This window comes from Phyllobates terribilis, unplaced genomic scaffold (assembly GCF_046119375.1).
Source record: "Phyllobates terribilis strain yellow unplaced genomic scaffold, ASM4611937v1 Scaffold_1861__1_contigs__length_200102, whole genome shotgun sequence".
NCBI classification, from domain to species: domain Eukaryota; kingdom Metazoa; phylum Chordata; class Amphibia; order Anura; family Dendrobatidae; genus Phyllobates; species Phyllobates terribilis.
The window spans coordinates 184,589-200,103 of NW_027364621.1; the positions used below are offsets into that span (position 1 = coordinate 184,589).

General features: G+C 45.3%; 11 non-coding genes and 1 pseudogene across 11 annotated transcripts; all 12 read left to right on the top strand.

The window, feature by feature from the left end:
* Nucleotides 1–800: 800 nt before the first annotated feature.
* On the top strand, nt 801–991 carry LOC141245414 (U2 spliceosomal RNA). Its single transcript, XR_012309240.1, has one exon. It is a non-coding gene; the product is annotated as a U2 spliceosomal RNA (small nuclear RNA).
* Nucleotides 992–2,106: 1,115 nt separating this feature from the next.
* LOC141245415 (U2 spliceosomal RNA) lies at nt 2,107–2,297 on the top strand. The gene has a single exon (XR_012309241.1). It is a non-coding gene; the product is annotated as a U2 spliceosomal RNA (small nuclear RNA).
* A 1,115-nt stretch (nt 2,298–3,412) lies between these two features.
* On the top strand, nt 3,413–3,603 carry LOC141245416 (U2 spliceosomal RNA). Its single transcript, XR_012309242.1, has one exon. It is a non-coding gene; the product is annotated as a U2 spliceosomal RNA (small nuclear RNA).
* A 1,115-nt stretch (nt 3,604–4,718) lies between these two features.
* LOC141245473 (U2 spliceosomal RNA) lies at nt 4,719–4,810 on the top strand (annotated as a pseudogene).
* A 799-nt stretch (nt 4,811–5,609) lies between these two features.
* LOC141245468 (U2 spliceosomal RNA) lies at nt 5,610–5,793 on the top strand. Its single transcript, XR_012309289.1, has one exon. It is a non-coding gene; the product is annotated as a U2 spliceosomal RNA (small nuclear RNA).
* Nucleotides 5,794–6,908: 1,115 nt separating this feature from the next.
* LOC141245434 (U2 spliceosomal RNA) lies at nt 6,909–7,099 on the top strand. The gene has a single exon (XR_012309259.1). It is a non-coding gene; the product is annotated as a U2 spliceosomal RNA (small nuclear RNA).
* A 1,115-nt stretch (nt 7,100–8,214) lies between these two features.
* Nucleotides 8,215–8,405, top strand: LOC141245417 (U2 spliceosomal RNA). The gene has a single exon (XR_012309243.1). It is a non-coding gene; the product is annotated as a U2 spliceosomal RNA (small nuclear RNA).
* Nucleotides 8,406–9,520: 1,115 nt separating this feature from the next.
* LOC141245428 (U2 spliceosomal RNA) lies at nt 9,521–9,711 on the top strand. The gene has a single exon (XR_012309253.1). It is a non-coding gene; the product is annotated as a U2 spliceosomal RNA (small nuclear RNA).
* A 1,115-nt stretch (nt 9,712–10,826) lies between these two features.
* On the top strand, nt 10,827–11,017 carry LOC141245418 (U2 spliceosomal RNA). The gene has a single exon (XR_012309244.1). It is a non-coding gene; the product is annotated as a U2 spliceosomal RNA (small nuclear RNA).
* A 1,115-nt stretch (nt 11,018–12,132) lies between these two features.
* Nucleotides 12,133–12,323, top strand: LOC141245429 (U2 spliceosomal RNA). The gene has a single exon (XR_012309254.1). It is a non-coding gene; the product is annotated as a U2 spliceosomal RNA (small nuclear RNA).
* Nucleotides 12,324–13,438: 1,115 nt separating this feature from the next.
* Nucleotides 13,439–13,629, top strand: LOC141245419 (U2 spliceosomal RNA). Its single transcript, XR_012309245.1, has one exon. It is a non-coding gene; the product is annotated as a U2 spliceosomal RNA (small nuclear RNA).
* A 1,115-nt stretch (nt 13,630–14,744) lies between these two features.
* Nucleotides 14,745–14,935, top strand: LOC141245420 (U2 spliceosomal RNA). Its single transcript, XR_012309246.1, has one exon. It is a non-coding gene; the product is annotated as a U2 spliceosomal RNA (small nuclear RNA).
* Nucleotides 14,936–15,515: the final 580 nt, after the last annotated feature.

Genomic DNA, 15,515 nt, shown 5'->3' on the forward strand with positions numbered 1-15,515 from the left:
TGCACAATATAATTGACCTTTCAGTATATTGTTGCACACACACCATCTATTTAGCAAATGCCCTTGTTATCAACAGCAGCCTTTTAAACTCACCTGAGCTAACAGGTATGTGCGCTGGTTACTCTGCTGCGCTTAAAATTTCTTTTTTGGTTTGCTACAATGCCTTTTCTGAAACGTTGTCTCCTTCTGCTGGAACACTGACTTCTTTCATTTAATGCCTGCAGACTATAAAAGAGAACCCAACCCAAAAAGTTTGGTTGATTAGTCTGTGGCATTCTGTTAAACTGTTGCTTATGGCGGTCTCTGTGAGCTTCTCAGCGACATTCAGCCAGCCAGGTATCCTGCCTGCAGTAGATGGAATGTGGCAATGGAACGCTGGCTGCGCGTGTCATAATAGGCTCTGAGCCTTTATATACCTGTGCACAGCAGCAGCCACCTTCAGTCTGCTGCTGGACAGCCAGCAGCAGCAGCAGCAGGAGAGGTATGTAATCAGGAGCCCTCCTGCTAAGGGTAGACAGCTGCTCGTTCCACCCCACCCCCCGCCTTAATTGGTTCTCCTCCCTTCCAACGGTGTTGAGGCGGGTGGGAACAGCAGGGGGTGAAGGTGCTGTGTTTAAAGAGGTGGAGTTATGCAGATCTAAAACGCGTGGATTGCAGCAGCAGCAAGCCGAAAAGTGCAGGCATGTAAGGGATCTAGAGGTTGACAACATGTCTTCTTAACGGGAGTCCAGGAGCTCATCTCCACAAATGGACTTTTCAGGATCCTTGGGTGGCTCCGTAGTTTGAAACCAATTCTGGTTATCGCTTCTCGGCCTTTTGGCTAAGATCAAGTGTAGTATCTGTTCTTATCAGTTTAATATCTGATACGTCCCCTATCTGGGGACCATATATTAAATGGATTTTTAGAACAGGGAGATGGAAAAAGAGCTTGCTCTGTCCACTCCACGCATTGACCTGGTATTGCAGTATCTCCAGGACCGGTGCACCCCTTCTTTAATGCAGTTTCTAAAATCAGAAAGAATTGAATTCAATGTTTTTTGTTCATTTTGCTTGTTTGTCGGATTTTGGGATGGACTCTTTGGCTTTGCTTTTCTTCTCCTCATTGGATTTTTCATGTTCAAAGTTGCAGAAGCCAGATTACAAGCTCATTTTGGTTCAACTTCAGCAACTGTGCATTGCATTGCCATGTAATGTGATGCAATGCTATCTTTCTAGCTCTCCCTTTTTACTTCCTTTTGGATAAACAGACATATTAGGCAAGCATTTTGGAGCTTTCACCTAAATAACTACAGGTGGTGAGATAAGCTGCACAATATAATTGACCTTTCAGTATATTGTTGCACACACACCATCTATTTAGCAAATGCCCTTGTTATCAACAGCAGCCTTTTAAACTCACCTGAGCTAACAGGTATGTGCGCTGGTTACTCTGCTGCGCTTAAAATTTCTTTTTTGGTTTGCTACAATGCCTTTTCTGAAACGTTGTCTCCCTCTGCTGGAACACTGACTTCTTTCATTTAATGCCTGCAGACTATAAAAGAGAACCCAACCCAAAAAGTTTGGTTGATTAGTCTGTGGCATTCTGTTAAACTGTTGCTTATGGCGGTCTCTGTGAGCTTCTCAGCGACATTCAGCCAGCCAGGTATCCTGCCTGCAGTAGATGGAATGTGGCAATGGAACGCTGGCTGCGCGTGTCATAATAGGCTCTGAGCCTTTATATACCTGTGCACAGCAGCAGCCACCTTCAGTCTGCTGCTGGACAGCCAGCAGCAGCAGCAGCAGGAGAGGTATGTAATCAGGAGCCCTCCTGCTAAGGGTAGACAGCTGCTCGTTCCACTCCACCCCCCGCCTTAATTGGTTCTCCTCCCTTCCAACGGTGTTGAGGCGGGTGGGAACAGCAGGGGGTGAAGGTGCTGTGTTTAAAGAGGTGGAGTTATGCAGATCTAAAACGCGTGGATTGCAGCAGCAGCAAGCCGAAAAGTGCAGGCATGTAAGGGATCTAGAGGTTGACAACATGTCTTCTTAACGGGAGTCCAGGAGCTCATCTCCACAAATGGACTTTTCAGGATCCTTGGGTGGCTCCGTAGTTTGAAACCAATTCTGGTTATCGCTTCTCGGCCTTTTGGCTAAGATCAAGTGTAGTATCTGTTCTTATCAGTTTAATATCTGATACGTCCCCTATCTGGGGACCATATATTAAATGGATTTTTAGAACAGGGAGATGGAAAAAGAGCTTGCTCTGTCCACTCCACGCATTGACCTGGTATTGCAGTATCTCCAGGACCGGTGCACCCCTTCTTTAATGCAGTTTCTAAAATCAGAAAGAATTGAATTCAATGTTTTTTGTTCATTTTGCTTGTTTGTCGGATTTTGGGATGGACTCTTTGGCTTTGCTTTTCTTCTCCTCATTGGATTTTTCATGTTCAAAGTTGCAGAAGCCAGATTACAAGCTCATTTTGGTTCAACTTCAGCAACTGTGCATTGCATTGCCATGTAATGTGATGCAATGCTATCTTTCTAGCTCTCCCTTTTTACTTCCTTTTGGATAAACAGACATATTAGGCAAGCATTTTGGAGCTTTCACCTAAATAACTACAGGTGGTGAGATAAGCTGCACAATATAATTGACCTTTCAGTATATTGTTGCACACACACCATCTATTTAGCAAATGCCCTTGTTATCAACAGCAGCCTTTTAAACTCACCTGAGCTAACAGGTATGTGCGCTGGTTACTCTGCTGCGCTTAAAATTTCTTTTTTGGTTTGCTACAATGCCTTTTCTGAAACGTTGTCTCCCTCTGCTGGAACACTGACTTCTTTCATTTAATGCCTGCAAACTATAAAAGAGAACCCAACCCAAAAAGTTTGGTTGATTAGTCTGTGGCATTCTGTTAAACTGTTGCTTATGGCGGTCTCTGTGAGCTTCTCAGCGACATTCAGCCAGCCAGGTATCCTGCCTGCAGTAGATGGAATGTGGCAATGGAACGCTGGCTGCGGGTGTCATAATAGGCTCTGAGCCTTTATATACCTGTGCACAGCAGCAGCCACCTTCAGTCTGCTGCTGGACAGCCAGCAGCAGCAGCAGCAGGAGAGGTATGTAATCAGGAGCCCTCCTGCTAAGGGTAGACAGCTGCTCGTTCCACCCCACCCCCCGCCTTAATTGGTTCTCCTCCCTTCCAACGGTGTTGAGGCGGGTGGGAACAGCAGGGGGTGAAGGTGCTGTGTTTAAAGAGGTGGAGTTATGCAGATCTAAAACGCGTGGATTGCAGCAGCAGCAAGCTGAAAAGTGCAGGCATGTAAGGGATCTAGAGGTTGACAACATGTCTTCTTAACGGGAGTCCAGGAGCTCATCTCCACAAATGGACTTTTCAGGATCCTTGGGTGGCTCCGTAGTTTGAAACCAATTCTGGTTATCGCTTCTCGGCCTTTTGGCTAAGATCAAGTGTAGTATCTGTTCTTATCAGTTTAATATCTGATACGTCCCCTATCTGGGGACCATATATTAAATGGATTTTTAGAACAGGGAGATGGAAAAAGAGCTTGCTCTGTCCACTCCACGCATTGACCTGGTATTGCAGTATCTCCAGGACCGGTGCACCCCTTCTTTAATGCAGTTTCTAAAATCAGAAAGAATTGAATTCAATGTTTTTTGTTCATTTTGCTTGTTTGTCGGATTTTGGGATGGACTCTTTGGCTTTGCTTTTCTTCTCCTCATTGGATTTTTCATGTTCAAAGTTGCAGAAGCCAGATTACAAGCTCATTTTGGTTCAACTTCAGCAACTGTGCATTGCATTGCCATGTAATGTGATGCAATGCTATCTTTCTAGCTCTCCCTTTTTACTTCCTTTTGGATAAACAGACATATTAGGCAAGCATTTTGGAGCTTTCACCTAAATAACTACAGGTGGTGAGATAAGCTGCACAATATAATTGACCTTTCAGTATATTGTTGCACACACACCATCTATTTAGCAAATGCCCTTGTTATCAACAGCAGCCTTTTAAACTCACCTGAGCTAACAGGTATGTGCGCTGGTTACTCTGCTGCGCTTAAAATTTCTTTTTTGGTTTGCTACAATGCCTTTTCTGAAACGTTGTCTCCCTCTGCTGGAACACTGACTTCTTTCATTTAATGCCTGCAGACTATAAAAGAGAACCCAACCCAAAAAGTTTGGTTGATTAGTCTGTGGCATTCTGTTAAACTGTTGCTTATGGCGGTCTCTGTGAGCTTCTCAGCGACATTCAGCCAGCCAGGTATCCTGCCTGCAGTAGATGGAATGTGGCAATGGAACGCTGGCTGCGCGTGTCATAATAGGCTCTGAGCCTTTATGTAGCTGTGCACAGCAGCAGCCACCTTCAGTCTGCTGCTGGACAGCCAGCAGCAGCAGCAGCAGGAGAGGTATGTAATCAGGAGCCCTCCTGCTAAGGGTAGACAGCTGCTCGTTCCACCCCACCCCCCGCCTTAATTGGTTCTCCTCCCTTCCAACGGTGTTGAGGCGGGTGGGAACAGCAGGGGGTGAAGGTGCTGTGTTTAAAGAGGTGGAGTTATGCAGATCTAAAACGCGTGGATTGCAGCAGCAGCAAGCCGAAAAGTGCAGGCATGTAAGGGATCTAGAGGTTGACAACATGTCTTCTTAACGGGAGTCCAGGAGCTCATCTCCACAAATGGACTTTTCAGGATCCTTGGGTGGCTCCGTAGTTTGAAACCAATTCTGGTTATCGCTTCTCGGCCTTTTGGCTAAGATCAAGTGTAGTATCTTTCGAAAAGGCGGTTTTGGATGTTGGCCGCCCTAGTAGATTGATACATTATGCACACTGGGGTTTAGGCGCTTGTTAGTACGCCAGGTGGCTAATATAGTCATCTGGTGGAAAGCATGGCCCCCCAGGATCGACGCCATTGGGCCGGGGAAGATCGAAAGCCCGAAGTGTGAAGTGCCCCAGGAGTGGTGACCCTGGGGTGCCTTAACTCACTGGGATTGGGAACCCCACTTGAGTTTATGGCACATTTGCACTAGCACTTCAATATTTCTTTCTTCACACACACCCTTATTCCGGGCCTTCTGGCCTTAGGATGGGGAATTTTTCAATTCCCGGTCGAAGGTCCGGGCAGTATTATACTGTGAAACCTTCACTATTTATTTAATTTTTTTTTGTCACTGTGTGTCCACTTTTTCACGTGTGTCCACGTCCTTACTAGGATTTTGTCGGGATGCGGTTCCCTTACGGGTTCCTCTCTTGGCAGGTCTAGGGGGGGAGTGTGTGGCCATCAGGTTCCGCTCCCCCCTGAACCCCCCTGGCTCTCCTCTTTCGGGAGGAGAGCGTTGTTGGCTCCCCTCTTCCGGGAGGGGAGCACAGTCTTTGGCTCCCAGTGCCTTGCTCGGGTGAGAACTCGGGCAGGTGCTGGGGGTAAGATTGGGTCGCCTCTGGCTCCGGCTGGAGGTGGCTATTTGTCCCTGTGCCTCGCTGTGGCCTTCTGGCTCGGAGGGACGGGGAATGGTTTGGGGGACCCTTCTCCTTTTGGAGAGGGTTTCAAGAAGACCAGCATCCTAGTGCACTTTTTTTTGTGGCACTTGTCACTTTTTTAAGCGCACTCGGGTTTTGTACACGAATTCGGGCTTTCGAAAAAAAAAAAAAAAAAAATCTGTTCTTATCAGTTTAATATCTGATACGTCCCATATCTGGGGACCATATAATAAATGGATTTTTAGAACAGGGAGATGGAAAAAGAGCTTGCTCTGTCCACTCCACGCATTGACCTGGTATTGCAGTATCTCCAGGACCGGTGCACCCCTTCTTTAATGCAGTTTCTAAAATCAGAAAGAATTGAATTCAATGTTTTTTGTTCATTTTGCTTGTTTGTCGGATTTTGGGATGGAATCTTTGGCTTTGCTTTTCTTCTCCTCACTGGATTTTTCATGTTCAAAGTTGCAGAAGCCAGATTACAAGCTCATTTTGGTTCAACTTCAGCAACTGTGCATTGCATTGCCATGTAATGTGATGCAATGCTATCTTTCTAGCTCTCCCTTTTTACTTCCTTTTGGATAAACAGACATATTAGGCAAGCATTTTGGAGCTTTCACCTAAATAACTACAGGTGGTGAGATAAGCTGCACAATATAATTGACCTTTCAGTATATTGTTGCACACACACCATCTATTTAGCAAATGCCCTTGTTATCAACAGCAGCCTTTTAAACTCACCTGAGCTAACAGGTATGTGCGCTGGTTACTCTGCTGCGCTTAAAATTTCTTTTTTGGTTTGCTACAATGCCTTTTCTGAAACGTTGTCTCCCTCTGCTGGAACACTGACTTCTTTCATTTAATGCCTGCAGACTATAAAAGAGAACCCAACCCAAAAAGTTTGGTTGATTAGTCTGTGGCATTCTGTTAAACTGTTGCTTATGGCGGTCTCTGTGAGCTTCTCAGCGACATTCAGCCAGCCAGGTATCCTGCCTGCAGTAGATGGAATGTGGCAATGGAACGCTGGCTGCGCGTGTCATAATAGGCTCTGAGCCTTTATATACCTGTGCACAGCAGCAGCCACCTTCAGTCTGCTGCTGGACAGCCAGCAGCAGCAGCAGCAGGAGAGGTATGTAATCAGGAGCCCTCCTGCTAAGGGTAGACAGCTGCTCGTTCCACCCCACCCCCCGCCTTAATTGGTTCTCCTCCCTTCCAACGGTGTTGAGGCGGGTGGGAACAGCAGGGGGTGAAGGTGCTGTGTTTAAAGAGGTGGAGTTATGCAGATCTAAAATGCGTGGATTGCAGCAGCAGCAAGCCGAAAAGTGCAGGCATGTAAGGGATCTAGAGGTTGACAACATGTCTTCTTAACGGGAGTCCAGGAGCTCATCTCCACAAATGGACTTTTCAGGATCCTTGGGTGGCTCCGTAGTTTGAAACCAATTCTGGTTATCGCTTCTCGGCCTTTTGGCTAAGATCAAGTGTAGTATCTGTTCTTATCAGTTTAATATCTGATACGTTCCCTATCTGGGGACCATATATTAAATGGATTTTTAGAACAGGGAGATGGAAAAAGAGCTTGCTCTGTCCACTCCACGCATTGACCTGGTATTGCAGTATCTCCAGGACCGGTGCACCCCTTCTTTAATGCAGTTTCTAAAATCAGAAAGAATTGAATTCAATGTTTTTTGTTCATTTTGCTTGTTTGTCGGATTTTGGGATGGACTCTTTGGCTTTGCTTTTCTTCTCCTCATTGGACTTTTCATGTTCAAAGTTGCAGAAGCCAGATTACAAGCTCATTTTGGTTCAACTTCAGCAACTGTGCATTGCATTGCCATGTAATGTGATGCAATGCTATCTTTCTAGCTCTCCCTTTTTACTTCCTTTTGGATAAACAGACATATTAGGCAAGCATTTTGGAGCTTTCACCTAAATAACTACAGGTGGTGAGATAAGCTGCACAATATAATTGACCTTTCAGTATATTGTTGCACACACACCATCTATTTAGCAAATGCCCTTGTTATCAACAGCAGCCTTTTAAACTCACCTGAGCTAACAGGTATGTGCGCTGGTTACTCTGCTGCGCTTAAAATTTCTTTTTTGGTTTGCTACAATGCCTTTTCTGAAACGTTGTCTCCCTCTGCTGGAACACTGACTTCTTTCATTTAATGCCTGCAGACTATAAAAGAGAACCCAACCCAAAAAGTTTGGTTGATTAGTCTGTGGCATTCTGTTAAACTGTTGCTTATGGCGGTCTCTGTGAGCTTCTCAGCGACATTCAGCCAGCCAGGTATCCTGCCTGCAGTAGATGGAATGTGGCAATGGAACGCTGGCTGCGCGTGTCATAATAGGCTCTGAGCCTTTATATACCTGTGCACAGCAGCAGCCACCTTCAGTCTGCTGCTGGACAGCCAGCAGCAGCAGCAGCAGGAGAGGTATGTAATCAGGAGCCCTCCTGCTAAGGGTAGACAGCTGCTCGTTCCACCCCACCCCCCGCCTTAATTGGTTCTCCTCCCTTCCAACGGTGTTGAGGCGGGTGGGAACAGCAGGGGGTGAAGGTGCTGTGTTTAAAGAGGTGGAGTTATGCAGATCTAAAACGCGTGGATTGCAGCAGCAGCAAGCCGAAAAGTGCAGGCATGTAAGGGATCTAGAGGTTGACAACATGTCTTCTTAACGGGAGTCCAGGAGCTCATCTCCACAAATGGACTTTTCAGGATCCTTGGGTGGCTCCGTAGTTTGAAACCAATTCTGGTTATCGCTTCTCGGCCTTTTGGCTAAGATCAAGTGTAGTATCTGTTCTTATCAGTTTAATATCTGATACGTCCCCTATCTGGGGACCATATATTAAATGGATTTTTAGAACAGGGAGATGGAAAAAGAGCTTGCTCTGTCCACTCCACGCATTGACCTGGTATTGCAGTATCTCCAGGACCGGTGCACCCCTTCTTTAATGCAGTTTCTAAAATCAGAAAGAATTGAATTCAATGTTTTTTGTTCATTTTGCTTGTTTGTCGGATTTTGGGATGGACTCTTTGGCTTTGCTTTTCTTCTCCTCATTGGATTTTTCATGTTCAAAGTTGCAGAAGCCAGATTACAAGCTCATTTTGGTTCAACTTCAGCAACTGTGCATTGCATTGCCATGTAATGTGATGCAATGCTATCTTTCTAGCTCTCCCTTTTTACTTCCTTTTGGATAAACAGACATATTAGGCAAGCATTTTGGAGCTTTCACCTAAATAACTACAGGTGGTGAGATAAGCTGCACAATATAATTGACCTTTCAGTATATTGTTGCACACACACCATCTATTTAGCAAATGCCCTTGTTATCAACAGCAGCCTTTTAAACTCACCTGAGCTAACAGGTATGTGCGCTGGTTACTCTGCTGCGCTTAAAATTTCTTTTTTGGTTTGCTACAATGCCTTTTCTGAAACGTTGTCTCCCTCTGCTGGAACACTGACTTCTTTCATTTAATGCCTGCAGACTATAAAAGAGAACCCAACCCAAAAAGTTTGGTTGATTAGTCTGTGGCATTCTGTTAAACTGTTGCTTATGGCGGTCTCTGTGAGCTTCTCAGCGACATTCAGCCAGCCAGGTATCCTGCCTGCAGTAGATGGAATGTGGCAATGGAACGCTGGCTGCGCGTGTCATAATAGGCTCTGAGCCTTTATATACCTGTGCACAGCAGCAGCCACCTTCAGTCTGCTGCTGGACAGCCAGCAGCAGCAGCAGCAGGAGAGGTATGTAATCAGGAGCCCTCCTGCTAAGGGTAGACAGCTGCTCGTTCCACCCCACCCCCCGCCTTAATTGGTTCTCCTCCCTTCCAACGGTGTTGAGGCGGGTGGGAACAGCAGGGGGTGAAGGTGCTGTGTTTAAAGAGGTGGAGTTATGCAGATCTAAAATGCGTGGATTGCAGCAGCAGCAAGCCGAAAAGTGCAGGCATGTAAGGGATCTAGAGGTTGACAACATGTCTTCTTAACGGGAGTCCAGGAGCTCATCTCCACAAATGGACTTTTCAGGATCCTTGGGTGGCTCCGTAGTTTGAAACCAATTCTGGTTATCGCTTCTCGGCCTTTTGGCTAAGATCAAGTGTAGTATCTGTTCTTATCAGTTTAATATCTGATACGTCCCCTATCTGGGGACCATATATTAAATGGATTTTTAGAACAGGGAGATGGTAAAAGAGCTTGCTCTGTCCACTCCACGCATTGACCTGGTATTGCAGTATCTCCAGGACCGGTGCACCCCTTCTTTAATGCAGTTTCTAAAATCAGAAAGAATTGAATTCAATGTTTTTTGTTCATTTTGCTTGTTTGTCGGATTTTGGGATGGACTCTTTGGCTTTGCTTTTCTTCTCCTCATTAGACTTTTCATGTTCAAAGTTGCAGAAGCCAGATTACAAGCTCATTTTGGTTCAACTTCAGCAACTGTGCATTGCATTGCCATGTAATGTGATGCAATGCTATCTTTCTAGCTCTCCCTTTTTACTTCCTTTTGGATAAACAGACATATTAGGCAAGCATTTTGGAGCTTTCACCTAAATAACTACAGGTGGTGAGATAAGCTGCACAATATAATTGACCTTTCAGTATATTGTTGCACACACACCATCTATTTAGCAAATGCCCTTGTTATCAACAGCAGCCTTTTAAACTCACCTGAGCTAACAGGTATGTGCGCTGGTTACTCTGCTGCGCTTAAAATTTCTTTTTTGGTTTGCTACAATGCCTTTTCTGAAACGTTGTCTCCCTCTGCTGGAACACTGACTTCTTTCATTTAATGCCTGCAGACTATAAAAGAGAACCCAACCCAAAAAGTTTGGTTGATTAGTCTGTGGCATTCTGTTAAACTGTTGCTTATGGCGGTCTCTGTGAGCTTCTCAGCGACATTCAGCCAGCCAGGTATCCTGCCTGCAGTAGATGGAATGTGGCAATGGAACGCTGGCTGCGCGTGTCATAATAGGCTCTGAGCCTTTATATACCTGTGCACAGCAGCAGCCACCTTCAGTCTGCTGCTGGACAGCCAGCAGCAGCAGCAGCAGGAGAGGTATGTAATCAGGAGCCCTCCTGCTAAGGGTAGACAGCTGCTCGTTCCACCCCACCCCCCGCCTTAATTGGTTCTCCTCCCTTCCAACGGTGTTGAGGCGGGTGGGAACAGCAGGGGGTGAAGGTGCTGTGTTTAAAGAGGTGGAGTTATGCAGATCTAAAACGCGTGGATTGCAGCAGCAGCAAGCCGAAAAGTGCAGGCATGTAAGGGATCTAGAGGTTGACAACATGTCTTCTTAACGGGAGTCCAGGAGCTCATCTCCACAAATGGACTTTTCAGGATCCTTGGGTGGCTCCGTAGTTTGAAACCAATTCTGGTTATCGCTTCTCGGCCTTTTGGCTAAGATCAAGTGTAGTATCTGTTCTTATCAGTTTAATATCTGATACGTCCCCTATCTGGGGACCATATATTAAATGGATTTTTAGAACAGGGAGATGGAAAAAGAGCTTGCTCTGTCCACTCCACGCATTGACCTGGTATTGCAGTATCTCCAGGACCGGTGCACCCCTTCTTTAATGCAGTTTCTAAAATCAGAAAGAATTGAATTCAATGTTTTTTGTTCATTTTGCTTGTTTGTCGGATTTTGGGATGGACTCTTTGGCTTTGCTTTTCTTCTCCTCATTGGATTTTTCATGTTCAAAGTTGCAGAAGCCAGATTACAAGCTCATTTTGGTTCAACTTCAGCAACTGTGCATTGCATTGCCATGTAATGTGATGCAATGCTATCTTTCTAGCTCTCCCTTTTTACTTCCTTTTGGATAAACAGACATATTAGGCAAGCATTTTGGAGCTTTCACCTAAATAACTACAGGTGGTGAGATAAGCTGCACAATATAATTGACCTTTCAGTATATTGTTGCACACACACCATCTATTTAGCAAATGCCCTTGTTATCAACAGCAGCCTTTTAAACTCACCTGAGCTAACAGGTATGTGCGCTGGTTACTCTGCTGCGCTTAAAATTTCTTTTTTGGTTTGCTACAATGCCTTTTCTGAAACGTTGTCTCCCTCTGCTGGAACACTGACTTCTTTCATTTAATGCCTGCAGACTATAAAAGAGAACCCAACCCAAAAAGTTTGGTTGATTAGTCTGTGGCATTCTGTTAAACTGTTGCTTATGGCGGTCTCTGTGAGCTTCTCAGCGACATTCAGCCAGCCAGGTATCCTGCCTGCAGTAGATGGAATGTGGCAATGGAACGCTGGCTGCGCGTGTCATAATAGGCTCTGAGCCTTTATATACCTGTGCACAGCAGCAGCCACCTTCAGTCTGCTGCTGGACAGCCAGCAGCAGCAGCAGCAGGAGAGGTATGTAATCAGGAGCCCTCCTGCTAAGGGTAGACAGCTGCTCGTTCCACCCCACCCCCCGCCTTAATTGGTTCTCCTCCCTTCCAACGGTGTTGAGGCGGGTGGGAACAGCAGGGGGTGAAGGTGCTGTGTTTAAAGAGGTGGAGTTATGCAGATCTAAAATGCGTGGATTGCAGCAGCAGCAAGCCGAAAAGTGCAGGCATGTAAGGGATCTAGAGGTTGACAACATGTCTTCTTAACGGGAGTCCAGGAGCTCATCTCCACAAATGGACTTTTCAGGATCCTTGGGTGGCTCCGTAGTTTGAAACCAATTCTGGTTATCGCTTCTCGGCCTTTTGGCTAAGATCAAGTGTAGTATCTGTTCTTATCAGTTTAATATCTGATACGTCCCCTATCTGGGGACCATATATTAAATGGATTTTTAGAACAGGGAGATGGTAAAAGAGCTTGCTCTGTCCACTCCACGCATTGACCTGGTATTGCAGTATCTCCAGGACCGGTGCACCCCTTCTTTAATGCAGTTTCTAAAATCAGAAAGAATTGAATTCAATGTTTTTTGTTCATTTTGCTTGTTTGTCGGATTTTGGGATGGACTCTTTGGCTTTGCTTTTCTTCTCCTCATTAGACTTTTCATGTTCAAAGTTGCAGAAGCCAGATTACAAGCTCATTTTGGTTCAACTTCAGCAACTGTGCATTGCATTGCCATGTAATGTGATGCAATGCTATCTTTCTAGCTCTCCCTTTTTACTTCCTTTTGGATAAACAGACATATTAGGCAAGCATTTTGGAGCTTTCACCTAAATAACTACAGGTGGTGAGATAAGCTGCACAATATAATTGACCTTTCAGTATATTGTTGCACACACACCATCTATTTAGCAAATGCCCTTGTTATCAACAGCAGCCTTTTAAACTCACCTGAGCTAACAGGTATGTGCGCTGGTTACTCTGCTGCGCTTAAAATTTCTTTTTTGGTTTGCTACAATGCCTTTTCTGAAACGTTGTCTCCCTCTGCTGGAACACTGACTTCTTTCATTTAATGCCTGCAGACTATAAAAGAGAACCCAACCCAAAAAGTTTGGTTGATTAGTCTGTGGCATTCTGTTAAACTGTTGCTTATGGCGGTCTCTGTGAGCTTCTCAGCGACATTCAGCCAGCCAGGTATCCTGCCTGCAGTAGATGGAATGTGGCAATGGAACGCTGGCTGCGCGTGTCATAATAGGCTCTGAGCCTTTATATACCTGTGCACAGCAGCAGCCACCTTCAGTCTGCTGCTGGACAGCCAGCAGCAGCAGCAGCAGGAGAGGTATGTAATCAGGAGCCCTCCTGCTAAGGGTAGACAGCTGCTCGTTCCACCCCACCCCCCGCCTTAATTGGTTCTCCTCCCTTCCAACGGTGTTGAGGCGGGTGGGAACAGCAGGGGGTGAAGGTGCTGTGTTTAAAGAGGTGGAGTTATGCAGATCTAAAACGCGTGGATTGCAGCAGCAGCAAGCCGAAAAGTGCAGGCATGTAAGGGATCTAGAGGTTGACAACATGTCTTCTTAACGGGAGTCCAGGAGCTCATCTCCACAAATGGACTTTTCAGGATCCTTGGGTGGCTCCGTAGTTTGAAACCAATTCTGGTTATCGCTTCTCGGCCTTTTGGCTAAGATCAAGTGTAGTATCTGTTCTTATCAGTTTAATATCTGATACGTCCCCTATCTGGGGACCATATATTAAATGGATTTTTAGAACAGGGAGATGGAAAAAGAGCTTGCTCTGTCCACTCCACGCATTGACCTGGTATTGCAGTATCTCCAGGACCGGTGCACCCCTTCTTTAATGCAGTTTCTAAAATCAGAAAGAATTGAATTCAATGTTTTTTGTTCATTTTGCTTGTTTGTCAGATTTTGGGATGGACTCTTTGGCTTTGCTTTTCTTCTCCTCATTGGATTTTTCATGTTCAAAGTTGCAGAAGCCAGATTACAAGCTCATTTTGGTTCAACTTCAGCAACTGTGCATTGCATTGCCATGTAATGTGATGCAATGCTATCTTTCTAGCTCTCCCTTTTTACTTCCTTTTGGATAAACAGACATATTAGGCAAGCATTTTGGAGCTTTCACCTAAATAACTACAGGTGGTGAGATAAGCTGCACAATATAATTGACCTTTCAGTATATTGTTGCACACACACCATCTATTTAGCAAATGCCCTTGTTATCAACAGCAGCCTTTTAAACTCACCTGAGCTAACAGGTATGTGCGCTGGTTACTCTGCTGCGCTTAAAATTTCTTTTTTGGTTTGCTACAATGCCTTTTCTGAAACATTGTCTCCCTCTGCTGGAACACTGACTTCTTTCATTTAATGCCTGCAGACTATAAAAGAGAACCCAACCCAAAAAGTTTGGTTGATTAGTCTGTGGCATTCTGTTAAACTGTAGCTTATGGCGGTCTCTGTGAGCTTCTCAGCGACATTCAGCCAGCCAGGTATCCTGCCTGCAGTAGATGGAATGTGGCAATGGAACGCTGGCTGCGCGTGTCATAATAGGCTCTGAGCCTTTATATACCTGTGCACAGCAGCAGCCACCTTCAGTCTGCTGCTGGACAGCCAGCAGCAGCAGCAGCAGGAGAGGTATGTAATCAGGAGCCCTCCTGCTAAGGGTAGACAGCTGCTCGTTCCACCCCACCCCCCGCCTTAATTGGTTCTCCTCCCTTCCAACGGTGTTGAGGCGGGTGGGAACAGCAGGGGGTGAAGGTGCTGTGTTTAAAGAGGTGGAGTTATGCAGATCTAAAACGCGTGGATTGCAGCAGCAGCAAGCCGAAAAGTGCAGGCATGTAAGGGATCTAGAGGTTGACAACATGTCTTCTTAACGGGAGTCCAGGAGCTCATCTCCACAAATGGACTTTTCAGGATCCTTGGGTGGCTCCGTAGTTTGAAACCAATTCTGGTTATCGCTTCTCGGCCTTTTGGCTAAGATCAAGTGTAGTATCTGTTCTTATCAGTTTAATATCTGATACGTCCCCTATCTGGGGACCATATATTAAATGGATTTTTAGAACAGGGAGATGGAAAAAGAGCTTGCTCTGTCCACTCCACGCATTGACCTGGTATTGCAGTATCTCCAGGACCGGTGCACCCCTTCTTTAATGCAGTTTCTAAAATCAGAAAGAATTGAATTCAATGTTTTTTGTTCATGTTGCTTGTTTGTCGGATTTTGGGATGGACTCTTTGGCTTTGCTTTTCTTCTCCTCATTGGATTTTTCATGTTCAAAGTTGCAGAAGCCAGATTACAAGCTCATTTTGGTTCAACTTCAGCAACTGTGCATTGCATTGCCATGTAATGTGATGCAATGCTGTCTTTCTAGCTCTCCCTTTTTACTTCCTTTTGGATAAACAGACATATTAGGCAAGCATTTTGGAGCTTTCACCTAAATAACTACAGGTGGTGAGATAAGCTGCACAATATAATTGACCTTTCAGTATATTGTTGCACACACACCATCTATTTAGCAAATGCCCTTGTTATCAACAGCAGCCTTTTAAACTCACCTGAGCTAACAGGTATGTGCGCTGGTTACTCTGCTGCGCTTAAAATTTCTTTTTTGGTTTGCTACAATGCCTTTTCTGAAACGTTGTCTCCCTATGCTGGAACACTGACTTCTTTCATTTAATGCCTGCAGACTATAAAAGAGAACCCAACCCAAAAAGTTTGGTTGATTAG